The sequence below is a fragment of the Bombina bombina genome, chromosome 4, assembly GCF_027579735.1.
Source record: "Bombina bombina isolate aBomBom1 chromosome 4, aBomBom1.pri, whole genome shotgun sequence".
Lineage (NCBI taxonomy): Eukaryota > Metazoa > Chordata > Amphibia > Anura > Bombinatoridae > Bombina > Bombina bombina.
In genome coordinates, this window is record NC_069502.1 from 561,179,635 (window position 1) to 561,202,539 (window position 22,905).

The following is a 22,905-nucleotide window of genomic DNA, read 5'->3' on the forward strand; positions in this document are numbered from 1 at the left end:
TGTGGCAAAAGTCCTCTACTGAGTATGGGTAAGAAACTTACTAGAGCTAGTACAGGTGTCTCCAAGCAAACACATAAAAGGCAAAGCTGCTTCTTTTCCTTCCTGAAGAGACCACAGCCCCCTTTGTGGGGTAAAAAACAACAACAATTACTCCTTTTGAAAATAATCACCCCTTTGAAAATAATTACATTTTGTTGCTTTGCAGACTGAAATAAAGACTGACACAGTTTATGTTTATCCAGTTGTAATTACTCAGTGTGACTTATAACATCCAAGTGAAAGATATAACACCAACATACCAGGCAAAAATATAGACAATTCAAAAACAGAATCACTGAATTGGAAAAAGGATTACCCCCTCCTAAAATTATTTGTAAACTCAATCAGGTGTAGCTAATCACCTTCTCACTGACACACACAAAGCCATTTGACTTTCAACTGTGATCAGCTGTGGGCATATTGATTAGCTCAGCATGAAAAGAGCTTTCCTGCAGCATCTCAGTCACTGGTAGTGCAACTGAAGCAAACAATCAACCATGGGTGGCAAGGCACAGTCAAAAGATCTCCAGGATAAAGTTGTGGACAGGCACAAGTCAGGAGATGGATACAAGAAAATATCAAAGGCATTATCAATGCAAACTGGATGAAAGAGCCAGGAGAAAACTGGTCAGAGAGGCTACCAAGAGGCCCACAGCAAGAGTGATCATTGTGTACATGTGACAACAATATCACAAATTCTCCACAAATGTAGCTTGTATGGGAGGGTTGCAAGAAAAAAATCACTCCTCAATACAGGCCACATGCAGTCATGACTGAGATTTGCCATAACACACCTAGGAGATTCTGAGGCCACATGGAAAAGGTGTTTTGGTCAGATGAGACTAAAATTGAATTATTTGGCCTCAACACCAAACAATATGTCTGATGGAGATCCAATATAGGGTACCATCCAAATAACACCATACCTACAGTAGAGCATGGAGGTGGTAATATCCTGTTATGGGGGTGTTTCTCTGCAGCAGGCACTGAAACACTTGTCAGTATAGAAGGAATAATGGATGGGGCAAAATACTGTCAAATTCTTAAGGAAAATTTGCTGCCCAGGAAGTTGTCAATGGGAAGAAGGTTTACCTTCACACACACAGCAAAAATGACCACACAGTGATTGAAGGAGAAAAGGGTGAATGTCCTTGCATGGCCTAGTCAGAGCCCAGAATTAAACCCCATTGAATATCTGAGGCAGGACTGGAAAACTGCAGTCCACAAATGGTCACCTTCAAATGTAACGGAACTGGAGCAGTTCTGCAAAGAAGAGTGGGCAAATATTGCGCATTCTAGATGTGCAAAGTTAGTAGAGACATATCCCAAAAGACTAAAGACTGTAATTAAAGCAAAAGGTGGTTCAACAAAACACTGACGCAAGGGGGTGTTCCTTTTTCCAACTCAGTGATTCTGTTTTTGAATTGTCTTTATTTTTGCCTGACATGTTGGTGTTATATCTTTCACTTGGATGTTATAAGTTGCACTGAGTAATTACAACTGGTAAACAAAAACTGTGTCTATCTTTATTTCAGGCTGCAAAGCAACCAAATTTGATTATTTTCTAGAGGGTGATTCTTTTCAATATACACTGTATCTTCTGTCTGCTGTTTCCCCACTTCATAGAAATATTTTGCCTTTTGGCCACTAAAGATTTTTTTGGTTCCACTTTTTCCTGGGGCCACAAAAACTATGGCACACATCCTTAGTTCTGATTTTTTTTCTGGGTGATGAAAAAAATAGTGCAGAGGGCTATTTGTGGTCCTTGGGCTGATATTTTTGCTTCACTACATTACTTTTTATATATAAATATTCAGCAGAATACAGTGCAATACTGAACTAAAAAAGGTGCGCCAGAATTAACACAAAAATAATGATACAAAAATGATACAAAAATTATAAAGTGAAAGGTCAAATACAATCTAATAATATAGTGCTATGTCAACATTGATACAATATATCAAAAATAAAGAAATTAAAAGACAGTGATAGAATGATTCATGACTCAATATTATGACTCGTGGCTCAATATTATTAACAATATAACATATCCTCGTGAATATTCAGCAGACTGAGAATGTCCACCCCAAAGGACAGGGAAACAGTTCTTGCTGGTATCTTTTGATATATACTTCCAATAAGTGTTCAAAGACGTGCTTGTAGGCAATAGGAAAGCTCTCTTTAAAAACATGACGATATAAGAACCAGGTCCTAAAGAGTAGAAGGACAAATAGAGGCACCTAGTATGATACCATATGGACCAAAGGGAAAAGGCAAGTATATATATATCAAATATACTCACAAACCAAGGTGCACATCCAGTGCAATATTCAGCAGACTGAGATTTTGGAGCTACTCAGTTGATTCGTAAACACAGGATCAAGCATCTTAAGAGGATTTTCATATGTACTTTTTTATATATATAAATTATTATTATAGTTATGATATTCATTATATTCACTTCATTAATGTTTCAAGCTTTTAATTTTAGTTTGGTTTTGTATTTGGAACTTGTATTTATGTATGTATCATTAAACCTAATCTACACCAAACTGTTATGTTCTAGAAATTATTTGTGAAATTCTGATATGTATAGAATTTTGTTATTTTTGATGATTTTGACAACTAGAGAGATTTTTTAGAGTTAGCGGATTGTCATTATTTGTTAATCACTTAATATCAATTCTTTTACTTTAGTTAGATTCATATAAATGTTTATTTCATATTTGTATAATTTACTTTTTATTTGCTTAAGGTGAAAATTATGCATCATGGTTGTCCTGTTCGAATGCAGTAACTTGATATGTTGTAGTATTACTCACATTATTTGGGATCGTAATTGGCCCGACATGCGCTTTGAATTCTATTGGTTATGGCCATGTAGCCGACACATTTATTGCTTATTCATATGGGGGCTACTAGTAGGATATATATGCTGTAGTTTATTAGCGTATACTTCACTAATTTAACTTTATGCGTTCTAACTCGTTGGCACTTTATGCATGGTTTTATTCTAATTTATCCTTAATGTTAGCCTTTGGGCATAAATTAGAAAACATGTGTACATCACACACAACTGTGTGATTGGTTTTTATTTCGGCCTCCGAGTCCAATAGGACGCCGTATATTGGTAGGTGGGTCATTATCTTGACACAGATTGGCTACAATCGCCACACCTTTCACTACTATTGCGGGTTCATTTGCACATGGACGCTGAATATTAAAACCAATAAAGTGTGATTTACCTTGGGTGTGTTGATTTATACACTTGTGATTGGCCAGCTAGTTGTATATTTGGAGCAAGATGTAATAGGAACACTATAGCCTGATGAAACAGTGTTCACGCTGAGAAATGCGTTGCTGTGTTTCCTGCATATTTTTATTGTTGTTTTTAATAAAAATTAATTGCTTTTATCTACACCTTGCCCTTGTCGAGTGGTATTTGGACACCTGGGGTCATCGAGTCTAGGACCGGTGGCTGTGTCAATCGCACCTGGATTCCTTCATATCCCTGCAACTCTTGGGAGAACTTGATCCTGCTCGATCCTGTGTTTATGAGTCAGCTGAGCGGCTCCAAAGTCTCAGTCTGCTGAATATTGCACTGGATGTGCACCTTGATTTGTGAGTATATTTGAGATATATATACTTGCCTTTTCCCTTTGGTCCATATGGTATCACACTAGGCGCTTCTATTTATCCGTCTGCTCTTTAGGACCGGGTTCTTACATTACTTTTTACTTTACTGATCAAGTGACATACAATATCAACAATAAGGGGCTCGCTTCCATTGAGCCGTAATTTGGTTTGCATGAAATCTGAAACTGATAAATATGCTGTCAGAAGCCATTTACTTTATGGACTGCTTCCGATGGTGTGCTATACCTCAATATCGGCATAGAAAGTATTAGAAGCCGTTAAGTGATAACTTTTACCAGTTTTCCAATGAAAGCACAAACTGTTAATACACTGCCGACGGCTGTTGATACATTCACAAATATTACACCCAGCTAAACTAGGTGTAAAAGAGAAAAAAGGAGCTTTTTGAGGCCTGGTTCCCATTGAATTTGAAAATCTTGCACACAATGCACGTTTCCATGTAGAAAAAAACTGAAATATGTAATTTATTGTTGTCCCATGTATAGGAATAGTTGCACTTATGTTCTTATGGAAATATCAGTGTGTATTTACCTATAAAAATATATGCAAGCATATATCTACAAAATTCAAACTAGACCTATGCCTAGGGCAGCAATACATATTACATAAAGTATAATTACAATAAAAATAGTATTCACTTATAGTTACAACATATGTATTATAAATAAGTGTATCTTTGTAAAGTAATATGCCTGATGAAACAGTGTGAGATTCACTGAGAATCATTTTACAGGGTTTTTAATACCTGCCCCCTCTTTTTCATGAATTATTTTAAAAAATTTACTGCATTTTAACTCCGGCCATTCAGAGACAAGCTGTTTTACCAACAAAGAAAGTTGAGGCTGCATATTCCCTATGCAAGTCTGGACTTTTAACAAGCCCATTGCATTGTCTGACTCCATTCCCGCCTCCTCCTTCCAGCATTTATAAAAGCATTTAACAAATTCAACCAATGTTTCTTTCTGACCTTGTTTGCAACTTAATGCAATTGACATACTTTGCTTATCTTTCCATACTCTATGCATTTCTACAGACAATTCTTCCCACATAGCTGCTCTTCTTACAGGGTTATTTAATGAATACCTTGTAGAGGTATCAGTATCGATTTCATTAATAGTTTTAACCTTTTCCCAATCCCACCCTGATTCAGTGTCATGATCTAATAGTGCATCTATAATAATACGTATGTCTGTCTGTGTCATGTTCTGTCCTTCTAACATGCGTTTTAAATATTGAATGCATGCAGATGGGTGTTGTCGGGGGTTAGGTGCTCCCTTAGTAATATCTGTTGATTTTAGTATTGTTTGTTTTTAAATAAATACAATTTGCTTTTATCACGGATTTGCCTTTATCTCAACGCCGAAGTAGCTGAGTATCTTGTGCATCAGGTTCCTGTGTATACCAGTGGCTAGCAAGCTGGATTGCTATAATTATCCAGCACATCTCTGTCAGCACATCAGAGTGCTGCCACAATTGTTAATACCCTTTTTAACGTGACTATGATCCCCTCATTTGTTGTTGGTAAAGTGCCAATGAATCTGTAATTAACATTTGGATTTTTCTTAATAATTTTTCTCTTTAAAGTGTTAAACTTTAGATCCCAGTCATTTGTCCAATTTTTGTACATCACTTCTCATTTTGTCCACCCCCCTGGAACATCTACTCTATTACAAATGTTTTAATCATTTGCACACATACATAATTTCCTCTGTAGCCCTTTGCTGAAATCACTGAAATGTTGAACAACACAGGCCCCAGAACTGACCCCTAAGGAACACCACTAGTAATTGCTCCCTCTGCTGAATTTACTCCATTTACTAAGACACTCTCACCTAGATTACAAGTTTTGCGTTCGTGTTTTAACGCTGAAAAAATGGTCATTGCAGTGTTAAAAGAGCACCGCAGCCATTACAAGTCTTGTCGGTATAGCTGTAGCATAAGCCTTTTAGCCTGTAACGCAAAATCAGTCCCGCACTCGTAAAAATTACGTTTTTTCATGGGACTTCCATAGTGTAGCCATTATGAGTTTTGCGGTGAGGCTAAAATGCTTGCGTTACACCCTATAACAACAATATCCGTTTCGCAATCCGAGAGCAGTAGTTATGAGTTTTACGCTACAAAACTGTTAAATAAAACTCATAACTAAACTGTCACAAAGTACACTAAACACCCATAAACTACCTATTAACCCCTAAACCGAGGCCCTCCCGCATTGCAAACACTATATTAAAGTTATTAACCCCTAATCTGCCGCTGCCGACATCACAGCCACTAATAAAATGTATTAACCCCTATTCCGCCACTCCCCAACATCGTTGCCACTATAATAAAGTTATTAACCCCTAAACCGCCGCCCTCCCGCATCGCACACACTATTTAAATATTATTGCCCCTAATCTGCTGTCCGCCCACATCGCCCCCAATATACTAAAGTTATTAACCCCTAATTCTGCCACCACTATAATAAACCTATTAACCCCTAAACCGCAAGCCCCCCACAATGAAATATACTAAATAAACCTATTAACCCCTAAGCCGAAAGCCCCCTGACTTTATATTAAAATTACAATTTCCCTATCTTAAATTAAATTAAAACTTACCTGTCAAATTAAAAAAAAAACTAAGGCCTAGATTTGGAGTTTGGCGGTAGCCGTGAAAACCAGCGTTAGAGGCTCCTAACTCTGGTTTTAGGATACTGCCGGTATTTGGAGTCATTCAAAAAAGGGTCTAACGCTCACTTTTCAGCCGTGACTTTTTCATACCGCAGATCCACTTACGCCAATTGCGTATCCTATCTTTTCAATGGGATCTTTCTAACTCCGGTATTTAGAGTCGTGTCTGAAGTGAGCGTTAGAAATCTAACGACAAAACTCCAGCCGCAGAAAAAAGTCAGTAGTTAAGAGCTTTCTGGGCTAACGCCGGTTTATAAAGCTCTTAACTACTGTGCTCTAAAGTACACTAACACCCATAAACTACCTATGTACCCCTAAACCGAGGCCCCCCCACATCGCCGACACTCGATTAAATTTTTTTAACCCCTAATCTGCCGACCGCCACCAACGTTATACTTATGTACCCCTAATCTGCTGCACCTAACACCGCCGACCCCTATATTATATTTATTAACCCCTAACCTGCCCCCCACAATGTCGCAGCCAGCTACCTACAATGATTAACCCCTAATCTGCCGACCGCAAAGAGCCGCCACCTACATTATAGCTATGTATCCCTAATCTGCTGCCCCTAACACCGCCGACCCCTATATTATATTTATTAACCCCTAATCTGCCCCCCTCAATGTCACCTCCACCTGCCTACACTTATTAACCCCTAATCTCCCGAGCGGACCGCACCGCTACTATAATAAAGTTATTAACCCCTAATCTGCCTCACTAACCCTATAATAAATAGTATTAACCCCTAATCTGCCCTCCCTAACATCGCCGACACCTAACTTCAATTATTAACCCCTAATCTGCCGACTGGAGCTCACCGCTATTCTAATAAATGTATTAACCCCTAAAGCTAAGTCTAACCCTAACACTAACACCCCCCTAAGTTAAATATAATTTTAATCTAACGAAATTAATTAACTCTTCTTAAATAAATTATTCCTATTTAAAGCTAAATACTTACCTGTAAAATAAATCCTAATATAGCTACAATATAAATTATATTTATATTATAGCTATTTTAGGATTAATATTTATTTTACAGGTAACTTTGTATTTATTTTAACCAGGTACAATAGCTATTAAATAGTTAAGAACTATTTAATAGCTAAAATAGTTAAAATAATTACAAATTTACCTGTAAAATAAATCCTAACCTAAGTTACAATTAAACCTAACACTAGACTATCAATAAATAAATTAAATAAAATACCTATAATTATCTACAATTAAACCTAACACTACACTATCAATAAATAAATTAAATACAATTCCTACAAATAAATACAATGAAATAAACTAACTAAAGTACAAAAAATAAAAAAGAACTAAGTTACAAAAAATAAAAAAATATTTACAAACATTAGAAATATATTACAACAATTTTAAACTAATTACACCTACTCTAAGCCCCCTAATAAAATAACAAAGACCCCCAAAATAAAAAAATGCCCTACCCTATTCTAAATTACTAAAGTTCAAAGCTCTTTTACCTTACCAGCCCTGAACAGGGCCCTTTGCGAGGCATGCCCCAAGAAGTTCAGCTCTTTTGCCTGTAAAAAAAAACATACAATACCCCCCCAACATTACAACCCACCACCCACATACCCCTAATCTAACCCAAACCCCCCTTAAATAAACCTAACACTAAGCCCCTGAAGATCTCCCTACCTTGAGTCGTCTTCACCCAGCCGAGCTAAATTCTTCATCCAAGCGGAGCAAGAAGAGGTCCTCCATCCGGTAGAAGTCTTCATTCAAGCGGGGCAGAAGAGGTCTTCCATCCGATTGAAGTCTTCATCCAAGCGGCATCTTCTATCGTCATCCATCCGGAGCGGAGCGGCAGTATCCTGAAGACCTCCGACGCGGAACATCCATCCTGGCCGACGACTGAACGATGAATGATGGTTCCTTTAAATGACATCATCCAAGATGGCGTCCCTCGAATTCCGATTGGCTGATAGGATTCTATCAGCCAATCGGAATTAAGGTAGGAATATTCTGATTGGCTGATGGAATCAGTCAATCAGAATCAAGTTCAATCCGATTGGCTGATCCAATCAGCCAATCAGATTGAGCTCGCATTCTATTGGCTGTTCCGATCAGCCAATAGAATGCGAGCTCAATCTGATTGGCTGATTGGATCAGCCAATCGGATTGAACTTGATTTTGATTGGCTGACTCCATCAGCCAATCAGAATTTTCCTACCTTAATTCCGATTGGCTGATAGAATCCTATCAGCCAATCGGAATTTGAGGGACGCCATCTTGGATGACGTCATTTAAAGGAACCATCATTCGTCGTTCAGTCGTCGGCCAGGATGGATGTTCCGCGTCGGAGGTCTTCAGGATGCTGCCGCTCCGTTCCGGATGGATGACGATAGAAGATGCCGCTTGAATGAAGACTTCAATTGGATGGAAGACCTCTTCTGCCCCGCTTGGATGAAGACTTCTACCGGATGGAGGACCTCTTCTTGCTCCGCTTGGATGAAGAATTTGGCTCGGCTGGGTGAAGACGACTCAAGGTAGGGAGATCTTCAGGGGCTTAGTGTTAGGTTTATTTAAGGGGGGTTTGGGTTAGATTAGGGGTATGTGGGTGGTGGGTTGTAATGTTTGGGGGGGTATTGTATTTTTTTTTTACAGGCAAAAGAGCTGAACTTCTTGGGGCATGCCCCGCAAAGGGTCCTGTTCAGGGCTGGTAAGGTAAAAGAGCTTTGAACTTTAGTAATTTAGAATAGGGTAGGGCATTTTTTTATTTTGGGGGTCTTTGTTATTTTATTAGGGGGCTTAGAGTAGGTGTAATTAGTTTAAAATTGTTGTAATATATTTCTAATGTTTGTAAATATTTTTTTATTTTTTGTAACTTAGTTCTTTTTTATTTTTTGTACTTTAGTTAGTTTATTTCATTGTATTTATTTGTAGGAATTGTATTTAATTTATTTATTGATAGTGTAGTGTTAGGTTTAATTGTAGATAATTATAGGTATTTAATTTAATTTATTTATTGATAGTCTAGTGTTAGGTTTAATTGTAACTTAGGTTAGGATTTATTTTACAGGTAAATTTGTAATTATTTTAACTATTTTAGCTATTAAATAGTTCTTAACTATTTATTAGCTATTGTACCTGGTTAAAATAAATACAAAGTTACCTGTAAAATAAATATTAATCCTAAAATAGCTATAATATTATTATAATTTATATTGTAGCTATATTAGGATTTATTTTACAGGTAAGTATTTAGCTTTAAATAGGAATAATTTATTTAATAAGAGTTAATTAATTTTGTTAGATTAAAATTATATTTAACTTAGGGGGGTGTTAGTGTTAGGGTTAGACTTAGCTTTAGGGGTTAATACATTTATTAGAATAGCGGTGAGCTCCAGTCGGCAGATTAGGGGTTAATAATTGAAGTTAGGTGTCGGCGATGTTAGGGAGGGCAGATTAGGGGTTAATACTATTTATTATAGGGTTAGTGAGGTGGATTAGGTGTTAATAACTTTATAATAATAGCGGTGCGGTCCGCTCGGGAGATTAGGGGTTAATAAGTGTAGGCAGGTGGAGGCGACATTGTGGGGGGCAGATTAGGGGTTAATGAATATGATATAGGGGTCGGCGGTGTTAGGGGCAGCAGATTAGGGGTATATAGGGATAATGTAAGTAGCGGCGGTTTACGGAGTGGCAGATTAGGGGTTAAAAATAATATACAGGGGTCAGCGATAGCGGGGGTGGCAGAATAGGGGTTAATAAGTGTAAGGTTAGGGGTGTTTAGACTCGGGGTACATGTTAGAGTGTTAGGTGCAGACGTAGGAAGTGTTTCCCCATAGGAAACAATGGGGCTGCGTTAGGAGCTGAACGCAGCTTTTTTGCAGGTGTTAGGTTTTTTTCAGCTCAAACAGCCCCATTGTTTCCTATGGGGGAATCGTGCACGAGCACGTTTTTGAGGCTGGCCGCGTCCGTAAGAAACTCTGGTATCGAGAGTTGAAGTTGCGTTAAGTATGCTATACGCTCCTTTTTTGGAGCCTAACGCAGCCATTCTGTGGACTCTCAATACCAGAGTTATTTTAAAGGTGCGGCCAGAAAAAAGCCAGCGTTAGATACGCGGGTCGTTACCGACAAAACTCTAAATCTAGCCGTAAGTTTAAACTAACAAATAAACTAATATAACTATTAAACTAAAATTAAACTAACAATTAAATAAACTATATTACACATTAAAAAAAATAACACTACTCTAAAAATTACAAAGTATCTAATTACAAAAAATAAAAAAGAATTAAACATAATCTAATAGCCATATAAAAATAAAAAATCCCACCGAAAAAAAAAAAAAACCTAGCCTACAATAAACTACCAATAGCCCTTAAAAGGGCCTTTTGTAGGGCATTGCCCTAAGTTAAACAGCTCTTTTACCTGTAAAAAAAATACAAAGACCCCACCAACAGTTAAACCCACCACCCAACCAACCCCCCAAAATATAAAAACCTAACTCTAACAAAAACCTAAGCTACCTATTGCCCTGAAAAGGGCATTTGTATGGGCATTGCCCTTAAAATAACAATAATAATAATTTAGCTCTTTTGCATTGTCCTGAAAAGGGCATTTAGCTTTTTTAAGAAAAGCCCAAAACCTAAACTAAAAAAAAAACCCCACCCAAAAAACCTTAAAAAAAACTAACACTAACTCCTCTTTAGGTACTCACAGTTGCTGAAGTCCCGCTTGAAGGATCTTCATCCCAACGGCTCCATCTTCATCCCAGCGACTCCATCTTCATCCTTGGCGCTCCATCTTTATCCAGGCAGCATCTGCTATCTTCATCCCTGCGGCATCTTCTATCTTCATCCCAGCGGCGCGGAGCGGGTCCATCCTGAAGACATCCGGCACGGAGCATCCTCTTCATACGGTCGCCGCCGTATACTGAATCTTCAATGCAAGGTACATGATTCAAAATGGTGTCCCTTGCATTCCTATTGGCTGATTTGATTACTGAAATTCAAATCAGCCAATAGGATGAGAGCTACTGAAATCCTATTGGTTGTTCAAATCAGCCAATAGGATGAGAGCTACTGAAATTCTATTGGCTGATTTGAACATTTTTGAAGGAAATATAGTGGCAGGAGGTAACTTTAATATGGCCCCTCAAACCCCCTTGGACAGATATCAAGGATATCCTCAAAGATAAGAAATAGGGATACAATGGAAGTCAATCTTTGGAGAAAAAAAAAATTAAAAGATATATGGAGAAACAATAACCCAGTGGGTCGGGATTTTACATGTGTCTCTAAAACTCATAAGACCTGTTCAAGGATAGATTTATGTTTAACGCCAGAAAAAACATTTGGTATAAAGTTACAAATAGCTATAAAAAAATATTACGATATCTGACCACGCACCAATAACCCTTGATTTAAAGATAAATAAAGCAAAATCTTTTTTTAAATGCTTTAGTTTCCCATGATACTTAATAAACGATGTTAAATATAAATCCTATCTTACTCTAAAGTGGAATGAACTTACACAATATAATCAGGAGCACAAATCCATACCTGAGGTTTACTGGGAAACATCAAAGTCAGTTATCAGAGGGGAGATTATAGCATATGTTAGTAAACTAAAAAAATAAATAAACAAAAGAGAAAAGGAGCTCACAAACTGGTTAACTAATGTTTCAAAAAGTATGTAAATAATCCCTGCACGTTAAGATGGGAAAATTATGAACGAGCGAAAAAAGCTAGAGATGTGTGGATTATAAAGTCAAAAACCCAACAGGAAATTAGGATGAGCGCAATTTTTTTTAAATATGGTAATAAAACCGGAAAGTTTTTAGCAAATTTAGTTAATAAATGCAATACCTTGAGATCAATAGGCCCTATTAGAGATCTAGATAAAATATATAAAGATCCAGAGGAGGTCATAAAAAAATTTAAGGAGTATTTTTTGAAAGTATATAGCTTTCACCATGCAGACCATAAAAGCAAGAGTAACTTTTGGACTATGTTAAAACTACCAAGTGTTGAGGAAAACATAGCGGAGAAACTGGTAGCACCAGTATCAGAATCAGAAATTAAATAGACAATAAAAAAATGAAAGAATAACAAAGTGGCAGGTTCAGATTTACTACCAAATAAGTTTTATAAGTTAATGATAGAATAAATAACTTCACCTTTGGTAGCACTATATAACTCGAATTCAGCAACTAATATCAGGAAAATCTTTTTAGAGTTAGATTATTATAAGAGATTTGCTAAGTCTTTAGAACCCAAAGAAGATCAAGATGCAATAAGTATTTTGTTTGATGTGGAAAAAGCCTTTGTTTCGGTAGAATGGGATCATCTGTTTATGTCTCTTTCTCAGTTTGGTTTCCCAGATAGGATAATTGACATAGTTAAGAATATACAGTATATTAACCATCCTAAAGTGGCTTTATCAGTAAATGGTCAGCGTTCTAGAAATATTGTGTTAGAAAGAGGTACACGGCAAGGCTGTCCCCTTTCCCCATGGTTATTTAATATAGCCATCAAAACCCTTGCGTGTGCACTTAGAGAAAAGGTACAAGGAATTAGAAGTGGGGAACATGAAGTGAAGGTTTCTTTATATGCGGATGATTTACTATTGTTTATACAGGATTCTAGAAAAAATATTCCTGTTGCATTGGAAACAATAAGATAATTTAGTTCATTTTCAGGTTATAGAGTTAATGCCAAAAAATCTGAAATGCGCTGGATTAAACTGTTTAAGGAGTCTCCAGAGGGATTTAAATACCTAGGTATTCTGTGGTATAGTTTAAACGTTTCCCCGTTATTAAAAAAAAATCAGAGAAAATCTAAATAATTGGATGAAACTACCAATTTCAATCTCAGGTAGAGTGAATATCTTAAAAATTATTATTTTACCCAAATTATTATATATAATGCAAAATGTACCCATCCCAATATCTAAAAAAGATTTGGGAAAATTACAGTCGGTAGTTACACATTTTATTTGGAATAGAAAGAAACCTAGGATTGCAATTAGAAAACTTTGTCTCCCTAAAGATTTTGCAGGGCTCGCACTCCCACAATTTGAACAATATAATTGGATATGTTTAGGGAAGCTTGCGGTTGAATGGTTAGCTGAATCCCATTACTATACAGTCCCCGAGGTAGAAAAGAACATTGTGGATCCATATGATCTACAAAATCTTCTGCATATAAGGCATAGTGAGTTGCCGGCTGAGATTAAAGCCATCAAAACTACATATTATCCTATCTGGGCTTGGCAAAAAATGTGTGGGAAATTGGCATATCTAAGTATTTAGGAATAATAGGAAACCCAGCATTCCCAGAAGGGATAAATTCAATAATATTTAGAAGATGGAATAATAATGGATTAAGACATATTCATCAGATTATGAATATAGAGGAAACAAATATTTAAGCAATATAAAAATAAAAAAGCCCACCCAAAATAAAAAAAACCCTAGCCTACAATAAACTACCAATAGCCCTTAAAAGGGCCTTTTGTAGGGCATTGTCCTAAGTTAAACAGCTCTTTTACCTGTAAAAATAATACAAAGACCTCCCCAACAGTAAAACCCACCACTCAACCAACCTCTAAAAATACAAAAACCTAACTCTAACAAAAACTTAAGCTACCCATTGCCCTGAAAAGGGCATTTGTATGGGCATTGCCCTTAAAAGGGCATTTAGCTCTTTTGCATTGCCCTGAAAATGGCATTTAGCTCTTTTAAGAATAGCCCAAACCCTAAACAAAACAAAAAAACACCCAAAAAAACGTAAAAAAACCTAACACTAACGCCTCTTTAGGTACTCACAGTTGCTGAAGTCCCGCTTGAAGGATCTTCATCCTGGTGGCTCCATCTTCATCCCGGTTCTCCGTCTTCATCCCGGCGGCTCCATCTTCATCCAGGCAACATCTTCTATCTTCATCCCGGTGGCATCTTCTATCTTCATCCTGGCGGTACGGAGCGGGTCCCTCCTGAAGACAGTTGGCGCAGAGCAGCCTCTTCATATGGTCGCCGCCGTATACTGAATCTTTAATGACAGGTACGTGATTCAAAATGGCATTCATTGCATTCCTATTGGCTGATTTGATTTTTGAAATTCAAATCAGTCAATAGGATGAGATCTACTGAAATCCTATTAGCTGTTCAAACCAGCCAATAGAATGAGAGCTACAGAAATTCTGTTGGCTGATTTGAACAGCCAATAGGATTTCAGTAGCTCTCATCCTATTGGCTGATTTGAATTTCCAAAATCAAATCAGCCAATAGGAATGCAAGGGACGCCATTTTGAATTGCATACCTTGCATTGAAGATTCAGTATACAGCGGCGACCGTATGAAGAGGATGCTCCGCGGCGGATGTCTTCAGGATGGACCTGCTCCGTGCTGCCGGGATTAAGATAGATGAAGCCGCCGGGATGAAGATAGAAGATGCCACCTGGATGAAGATGGAGCCACCGTGATGAAGATGGAGCCGCCGGGATGAAGATCCTTCAAGTGGGACTTCAGCAACTGTGAGTACCTAAAGAGGGGTTAGTATTAGTTTTTTTTAAGGTTTTTTTGGGTGGGTTTTGTTTTAGTTTAGGGTTTGGGCTATTCTTAAAAGAGCTAAATGCCTTTTTAAGGGCAATTCCCATACAAATTCTCTTTTCAGGACAATGGGTAGATTAGGTTTTTTAGATAGTTTTTATTTTGTGGGTTTGGGGGGGTGGGGGTTTGTAATGTTAGTGGGTCTTTGTATTTTTTTTTCAGGTAAAAGAGCTGTTTAACTTAGGGCAATGCCCTACAAAAGGCCCTTTTAAGGGCTATTTGTAGTTTATTACAGATTAGTTTTTTTACTTTGGGGTGTTTTTTTTTTTAAAGGGGTATTAGAATAGGAATAATTGTAGATTATTTTGGATAATGCGTTTGTTATTTTGTGTAATGTTTTTTTTTTGTTTTGGCATGGGTTTTTATTTTTGGATTAGGGGTTGGGCATGTCATAAAAGATCTGAATGCCCTTTTAAGGGCAGGAAAAAGAGCTGAATGCCCTTTTAAGGACAATGCCCATGCAAATGCCCTTTTCAGGGCAATGGGTAGATTAGGTTTTACTTTATTTTTATTTTGTGTATTTGAGGGGTGGGGGTTTGTATACTGTTAGGGGGTGTTTGATTTTCTTTTTTAGCAAAAGAGCTGTTATCTTTAGGGCAATGCCCTACAAAATGCCCTTTTAAGGGCCCACAAAAGGCCATTTTAAGGGCCCACAAAATGCCCTTTTAACGGCCCTTGGTAGTTTATTATAGATTAGGGTTTTTTATTTTGGGTGGGTTTTTATTTTTTTTAAAGGGTATTAGAATAGGAATATTTTTTATTGTTTAGGATAATTTCATTTGTTATTTTTTGTAATGGTAGTTTTTTTTATTTTTTGTAATGGTAGGTTTTTTTTTTGTAATGGAAGATTTTTTTTATTTTCTGTAATGTTAGGTTTTAGTGTAAGGCAGCTTAGGTTTTATTTCACAGGTAAGTTTGTATTTATTTTAACTACGTAGTTAGTAAATAGTAAATAACTATTTACTAACTAGTCTACCTAGTAAAAAATAAAAAAATATATACCTGTAATATAAAAATAAAACCAAAGCTAGCTACAATATAACTATTAGTTATATTGTAGCTAGCTTAGATTTTATTTCACAGGTAAGTATGTATTTAGTTTTAAATAGGTTATTATTTAGTTAATAAATGTAACTTTAATTTAGTTCTATTTTAATTATATCGGGCAGCAGATTAGGGGTTAATAACATTATGTAGGTGGCGGCGATGTCGGGGGCGGCAGATTGGGGTATTTAGTCTTAGGGTTTATGTTAGGGTGTTAGGTTTAAACGTTACTTTTTTTCCCCCCATAGACATCAATGGGGCTGCTTTACAGAGCTTTTCATTCAGCGATAGCAGGTGTAATTATTTTACTAACCCACTCTCCCCATTGATGTCTATGAGTAAAGTGTGCACGAGCACGTCAAAAAAGCGCTTGTAATTTTGTGCGGTATGGAGCTCATCGCAACCATATCGCACAAGCCGGCTGTTTAAAAAATTTTAATAGCTGCGCTATAGAGGGTTAAATAACGCAACTTTTGTTGCATTAGTTAAATTCCCTATATCGCGCATAAGTCGTAATCTAGGTGTCTGTTTTCTATTCTTAAGCCAGCATTTTACCCAGTTTACATTTTTTGAGTCTAGACCAAGAAAATACAGTTTGTAAATTAGTTTATTTTGTGAGAAAGTGTAAAATGCTCTGCTAAAATCTAGATATGCCACATCAACTGCTCCACCCTGGTCTAATACTTTTGTTACTTAATCAAAGAAATCAATTAGATTAGTCTGACATAGTTCACCTAAAGTAAAACCATGCTGATTTTTGTCTTCTAAATATGTTTCTTTATTTAAGTCATAATTCTTTCTTTTAAGAGACTTTCCATTAATTTTCCGATTACTGAAGTTAAACTAACTGGCCTGTAGTTACCAGTTCCTTCCCTACTTCCCTTTTTATTCAGAGGTACTACATTTGCTATTCTCCAATCATCTGGAATAACTCCTGTCAACAGTGAACAATTAAACAGATCAGTTAATGGGGCAGCTAGCACCGATCAAAGTTCCATTAAAACCCTTGGATGAATATTATCAGGACCCACTGACATTTTTACATGTATATTTGATAATGTCAACCAAAACCATATCCAGTAAAAAGTGCATCAGCCAATCAGATTTTTTCTACCTTAATTCCAATTGGCTGATAGAATTCTATCAGCCAATCGGAATTGAAGGGACGCCATCTTGGATGACGTCCCTTAAAGGAACCTTCATTCGTCGGGAAGTTGTCAGTTGAAGAGGATAGCTCCGCGTCGGCTCCGTTGAAGATGGCTCCGCTCCGGATGGATGAAGATTGAAGACGCCGCCTGGATGAACACTTCTACCGGATGGAGGACCTCTTCTTTGCTGCTTGGATGAAGAATTCGGCTCGGCTGGGTGAAGACGACTCAAGGTAGGGAGATCTTCAGGGGGTTAGCGATAGGTTTTTTTAAGGGGGTAGGGGTATGTGGGTGGTGGGTTGTAATGTTGGGGGGGGTATTGTATTTTTTTTACAGGTAAAAGAGCTGATTACTTTGGGGCAATGCCCCGCAAAAAGCCCTTTTAAGGGCTGGTAAAAGAGCTGATTACTTTGGTAGTTTAGAATAGGGTAGGGAATTTTTTATTTTGGGGGGCTTTTTTATCTTATTAGGGAGCTTAGATTAGGTGTAATTCGTTTAAACTTCTTGTGATTCTTTTTTATTTTTTCTAATTTAGTGTTTGTTTTTTTTGTATTATAGAATAGTTTATCTTATTGTATTTTATTTTAGGTAATTGTAGTTCATTTATTTAATTAATTAATTTATTGATAGTGTAGTGTTAGGTGTATTTGTAACTTAGGTTAGGATTTATTTTACAGGTAATTTTGTAATTATTTTAACTAGGTAGCTATTAAATAGTTATTAACTATTTAATAGCTATTGTACCTAGTTAAAATAAATACAAAGTTGCCTGTAAAATAAATATAAATCCTAAAATAGCTACAATGTAATTATTAGCTATATTGTAGCTATATTAGGGTTTATTTTATAGGTAAGTATTTATTTTTAAATTGGAATAATTTAGTTATTTTTAGGAATATTATTTTGTTTAATTTAAATTATATTTATGTTAGGGGGGTGTTAGGGTTAGGGTTAGACTTAGGTTTAGGGGTTAATAAATTTATTATAGTAGCGGCGACGTTGCGGGCGGGAGATTAGGGGTTAATAATTGTAGGTAGGTATCGGCAATGTTAGGGAGGGCAGATTAGGGGTTAATACTATTAATTCTAGTGTTTGCGAGGCGGGAGTGTGGTGGTTTAGGGGTTAATACATTTATTATAGTGGCGGCGAGGTTCGGTCGGCAGATTAGGGGTTAATAAGTGTAGGTAAGGTAGCGGCAACGTTGGGGGAGCAGATTAGGGGTTAATAAATATAATATAGGGGTCTGCGATGTTAGGGGCAGCAGATTAGGGGTTCATAGGTATAATGTAGGTGGCGGCGGTGTCCGGTCGGCAGATTAGGGGCTAAAAAATTTTATTATAGTGGAGACGATGTGGGGGGGCCTCGGTTTAGGGGTACATAGGTAGTTTATGGGTGTTAGTGTACTTTGTAGCACAGTAGTTAAGAGCTTTATATTCCGGTGTTAGCCCATAAAGCTCTTAACTACTGACTTTTTTTGGCGGTAGGAGTCTTGTCGGTAGAGGGTCTACCGCTCACTTCTCCCAAGACTCCAAATACCAGCGTTAGGCAGATCCCATTGAAAAGATAGGATACGCAATTGGCGTAATGGGATCTGCGGTAGCCTGGAATCGCGGTAGGGAAGTGAGCGTTAGACCCTTTCCTGCCTGACTCTAAATACCAGAGGGCGGCCAAAAGCAGCGTTAGGACCCCTTAACGCTGCTTTTGACGGCTAACGCCAAACTCTAAATATAGGTGTTAGTGTTTCTACTTTTTTTTGTTGAAGTCTCCATATTTGCATATCATCATCTGACTATGTGTGCCTGAAATTTTTGCAAGCTATATTTTTTGTCTGTACAGTATGTGCTACTTCTTTGGAAAACCATATTGGTTTCCTCTTTATTTTACTTTACAGACATGCCTAATACAGTATGCAGTTGCATCCAAAATGGAACCCACTGTTCCTGATCCTCCAGAGTTTGCCCTTTTAAATAGTTGTCTAGGTATTCTCTCATGTATGAAAAATCAGCCTTCCTAAAGTCAGTTTTGTTTTAGTCTGGGTGGACAGTCCCTGTACATAAATACAAAACTAAACAAATTGATGATTACTGGACCTGAAAGGGATACTGAACCTATTTTTTTCTTCTTTCATGATTCAGATAGAGCATGCAAAGTTAAGCAACTTTCTAATTTACTCGAATTATCAAATTTTCTTCATTCTCTTGGTATCTTTATTTGAAAAAGCAGGAATGTAAGCTTATGAGCTAGCCTATCTTTGGTTCAGCACCTGGGTAGTGCTTGCTGATTGGTGGCTAAATGGTCATTTTTTTTTTTTTTTCTAATAACATTGTCCAGTCTTCCATCCTGCAATAGAGACCTATATAAAACCCCTATTCTAAACACATTTTTATCTCCAATTTTCACAGTCACCCAAATACTTTCCACATCATCATTAGTTCCTTCAATTTCAGTAACTTTTAGATTTTCTTTTACATACAGAGCAACTCCTACACCTTTCTTTACTACTCTTTTTAAATAACTTGTATCCAGTTATGACTATGTCCCAGTCATGAAAATCATTGTACCAGTATTCTATTATAGCTACTAAATCCAAGTTGTTCATAGTCATTAATGAAGTGAGTTCAGGTCATTTATTTCCTAAGCTGCGAGCATTTATGCTCATGGCACAAAGAACTTTTCTACTAGAATTTCTAGAACTGAAACTTGGACTAACAGTTTTGGCATGGTGTGGGGGGCAGGTGGATACATTAATGCTACCCACCTTTACTAGTTTAAATTAACAATGCTCAAAATACGATTCGTATCCCTATGAGCAGTAGCTCCTGGAAGATATCTAACCTCTCTTGCTTCTCCTTTACTTTCATCTAACCACACATTCCTCAAAATGAAGTCACCCACTAACTGTCTTTTCCTCAAAAACACATCTGCTGTCCTTACTTGGGTTTTCTTACTTGGAGAATCATCTACCAATAGAAAACATCCAATGACTTAACTACATTTATAAATTAACATTGTTGATTATACTTTAGCTGTTTACAAGATTAATAGATTAAAGTGTTATTTGAGAAATATATTTCAACACTTTGTATTTTAATTGCAAATGTGTTTAATTTATATTATATCCAAAGCTGTCTAAATACAAAAATACAGATCACTTTATCTTTTAAGACAACACACTAAAGTTTTAAAGTATTTGGAATGAAGAATTAACCTCTTTGACTCCTATAGGTTTTTACAGAGAACACTGAAGAGTAGGAGGCCATTAAGCTTGAAGCAATAAAGTCTGCAGGGTTATTGGCTCACTAAACTGTTGACTTACATTCACCCAGAAAAGGGGCTAAATATTAGACATCATGCAGCAAGTTAAAAGCCAACGCCTAGATTTAGAGTTCTGCGGTAGCTGTCAAAACCAGCGTTAAGGGATCCTAACGCTGCTTTTGGCCGCCCGCTGGTATTTAGAGTCAGTCAGGAAAGGGTTTAACGCTCTCTTTCCAGCCGCGACTTTTCCATACCGCAGATCCCCTTATGCCAATTGCGTATCCTATCTTTTCAATGGGATCTTCCTAACGCTGGTATTTAGAGTCTTGGCTGAAGTGAGCGTTAGAACTCTAACGACAAAACTCCAGCCGCAGAAAAAAGTGAGGAGTTAAGAGCTTTATGGGCAAACGCCGGTTTATAAAGCTCTTAACTACTGTGATCTAAAGTACACTAACACCCATAAACTACTATGTACCCCTAAACCGAGGCCCCCCCACATCGCCGCCACTCTAATTAAATTTTTTAACCCCTAATCTGCCGACCGTACACTGCCGCCACTTACATTATCCCTATGTACCCCTAATCTGCTGCCCCTAACACCGCCGACACCTACATAATATTTATTAACCCCTAATCTGCCCCCCCAACCTTACCTACACTTATTAACCCCTAATCTGCCGACCGGACCTCACCCCCACTATAATAAATGTATTAACCCCTAAACCGCCTCACTCCCGCCTCGCAAAACCTATAATACATTTTATTAACCCCTAATCTGCCCTCACTAACATCGCCGACACCTAACTTCAAGTATTAACCCCTAATCTGCTGACCGGACCTCACCGCTACTATAATAAATGTATTAACCCCTAAAGCTGTCTAACCCTAACACCCCCCTAAGTTAAATATAATTTAAATCTAACTAAATAAATTATTTCTTATTAAATAAATTAATCCTATTTAAAGCTAAATACTTACCTGTAAAATAAACCCTAATATAGCTACAATATAACGAATAATTATATTGTAGCTATTTTAGGATTTATATTTATTTTACAGGCAACTTTGTATTTATTTTAACTAGGTACAATAGCTATTAAATAGTTATTAACTATTTAATAGCTACCTAGTTAAAATAATTACAAAATTACCTGTAAAATAAATCCTAACCTAAGTTACAATTAAACCTAACACTACACTATCAATAAATTAATTAAATAAACTGCCTACAATTACCTACAATTAAATCAACTAAACTAAATTACAAAAAATAAAAAAAGAATTTTAAACTAATTACACCTACTCTAAGCCCCCTAAAAAAATAACAAAGCCCCCCAAAATAAAAAAAATGCCCTACCCTATTCTAAAATAAAAAGTTAACAGCTCTATTACCTTACCAGCCCTTAAAAGGGCCTTTTGTGGGGCATGACCCAAAGAAATCAGCTCTTTTTCCTGAAAAAAAACATACAATACCCCCCCCCAACATTACAACCCACCAACCACATACCCCTAATCTAACCCACCCAAACCCCCCTTAAAAAACCTAACACTAAGCCCCTGAAGATCTCCCTACCTCGTATTCACCCAGCCGGGTATCACCGATCCGTCCAGAAGAGGGTCCGAAGTCTTCATCCTATCCGTCCAGAAGAGGTCCTCCAGATGGTCAGAAGTCTTCATCCTATCCGGCAAGAAGAGGTCCTCCAGAGGGTCCAAAGTCTTCATCCAGGTGGCATCTTCTATCTTCTTCCATCCGGAGCGGAGCGGGTCCATCTTGAAGCAGCCGACGCAAAACCACCCTTCCTCACCGACGGACTAACGACGAATGAAGGTTCCTTTAAATGACATCATCCAATATGGCATCCCTCGAATTCCGATTGGCCAATCGGAATTAAGGTAGGAAAAATCTGATTGGCTGATTGAATCAGCCAATCAGATTCAAGTTCAATCCGATTGGCTGATCCAATCAGCCAATCAGATTGAGCTCGCATTCTATTGGCTGTTCCAATCAGCCAATAGAATGCGAGCTCAATCTGATTGGCTGATCCAATCAGCCAGTCGGATTGAACTTGAATCTGATTGGCTGATTCAATCAGCCAATAAGATTTTTCCTACCTTAATTCCGATTGGCTGATAGAATCCTATCAGCCAATCGGAATTTGAGGGACGCCATCTTGGATGACGTCATTTAAAGGAACCTTCATTCGTCGTTAGTCCGTCGGTGAGGAAGGATGGCTCCGCATCGGCTGCTTCAAGATGTACCCGCTCCGCTCCGGATGGAAGAAGATAGAAGATGCCGCCTGGATGAAGACTTTGGACCCTCTGGAGGACCTCTTCTTGCCGGATAGGATGAAGACTTCGGACCCTCTGGAGGACCTCTGGAGGACCTCTTCTGAACGGATAGGATGAACACTTCAGACCCTCTTCTGGACGGATCAGTGATACCCGGCTGGGTGAATATAAGGTAGGGAGATCTTCAGGGGCTTAGTGTTAGGTTTTTTTA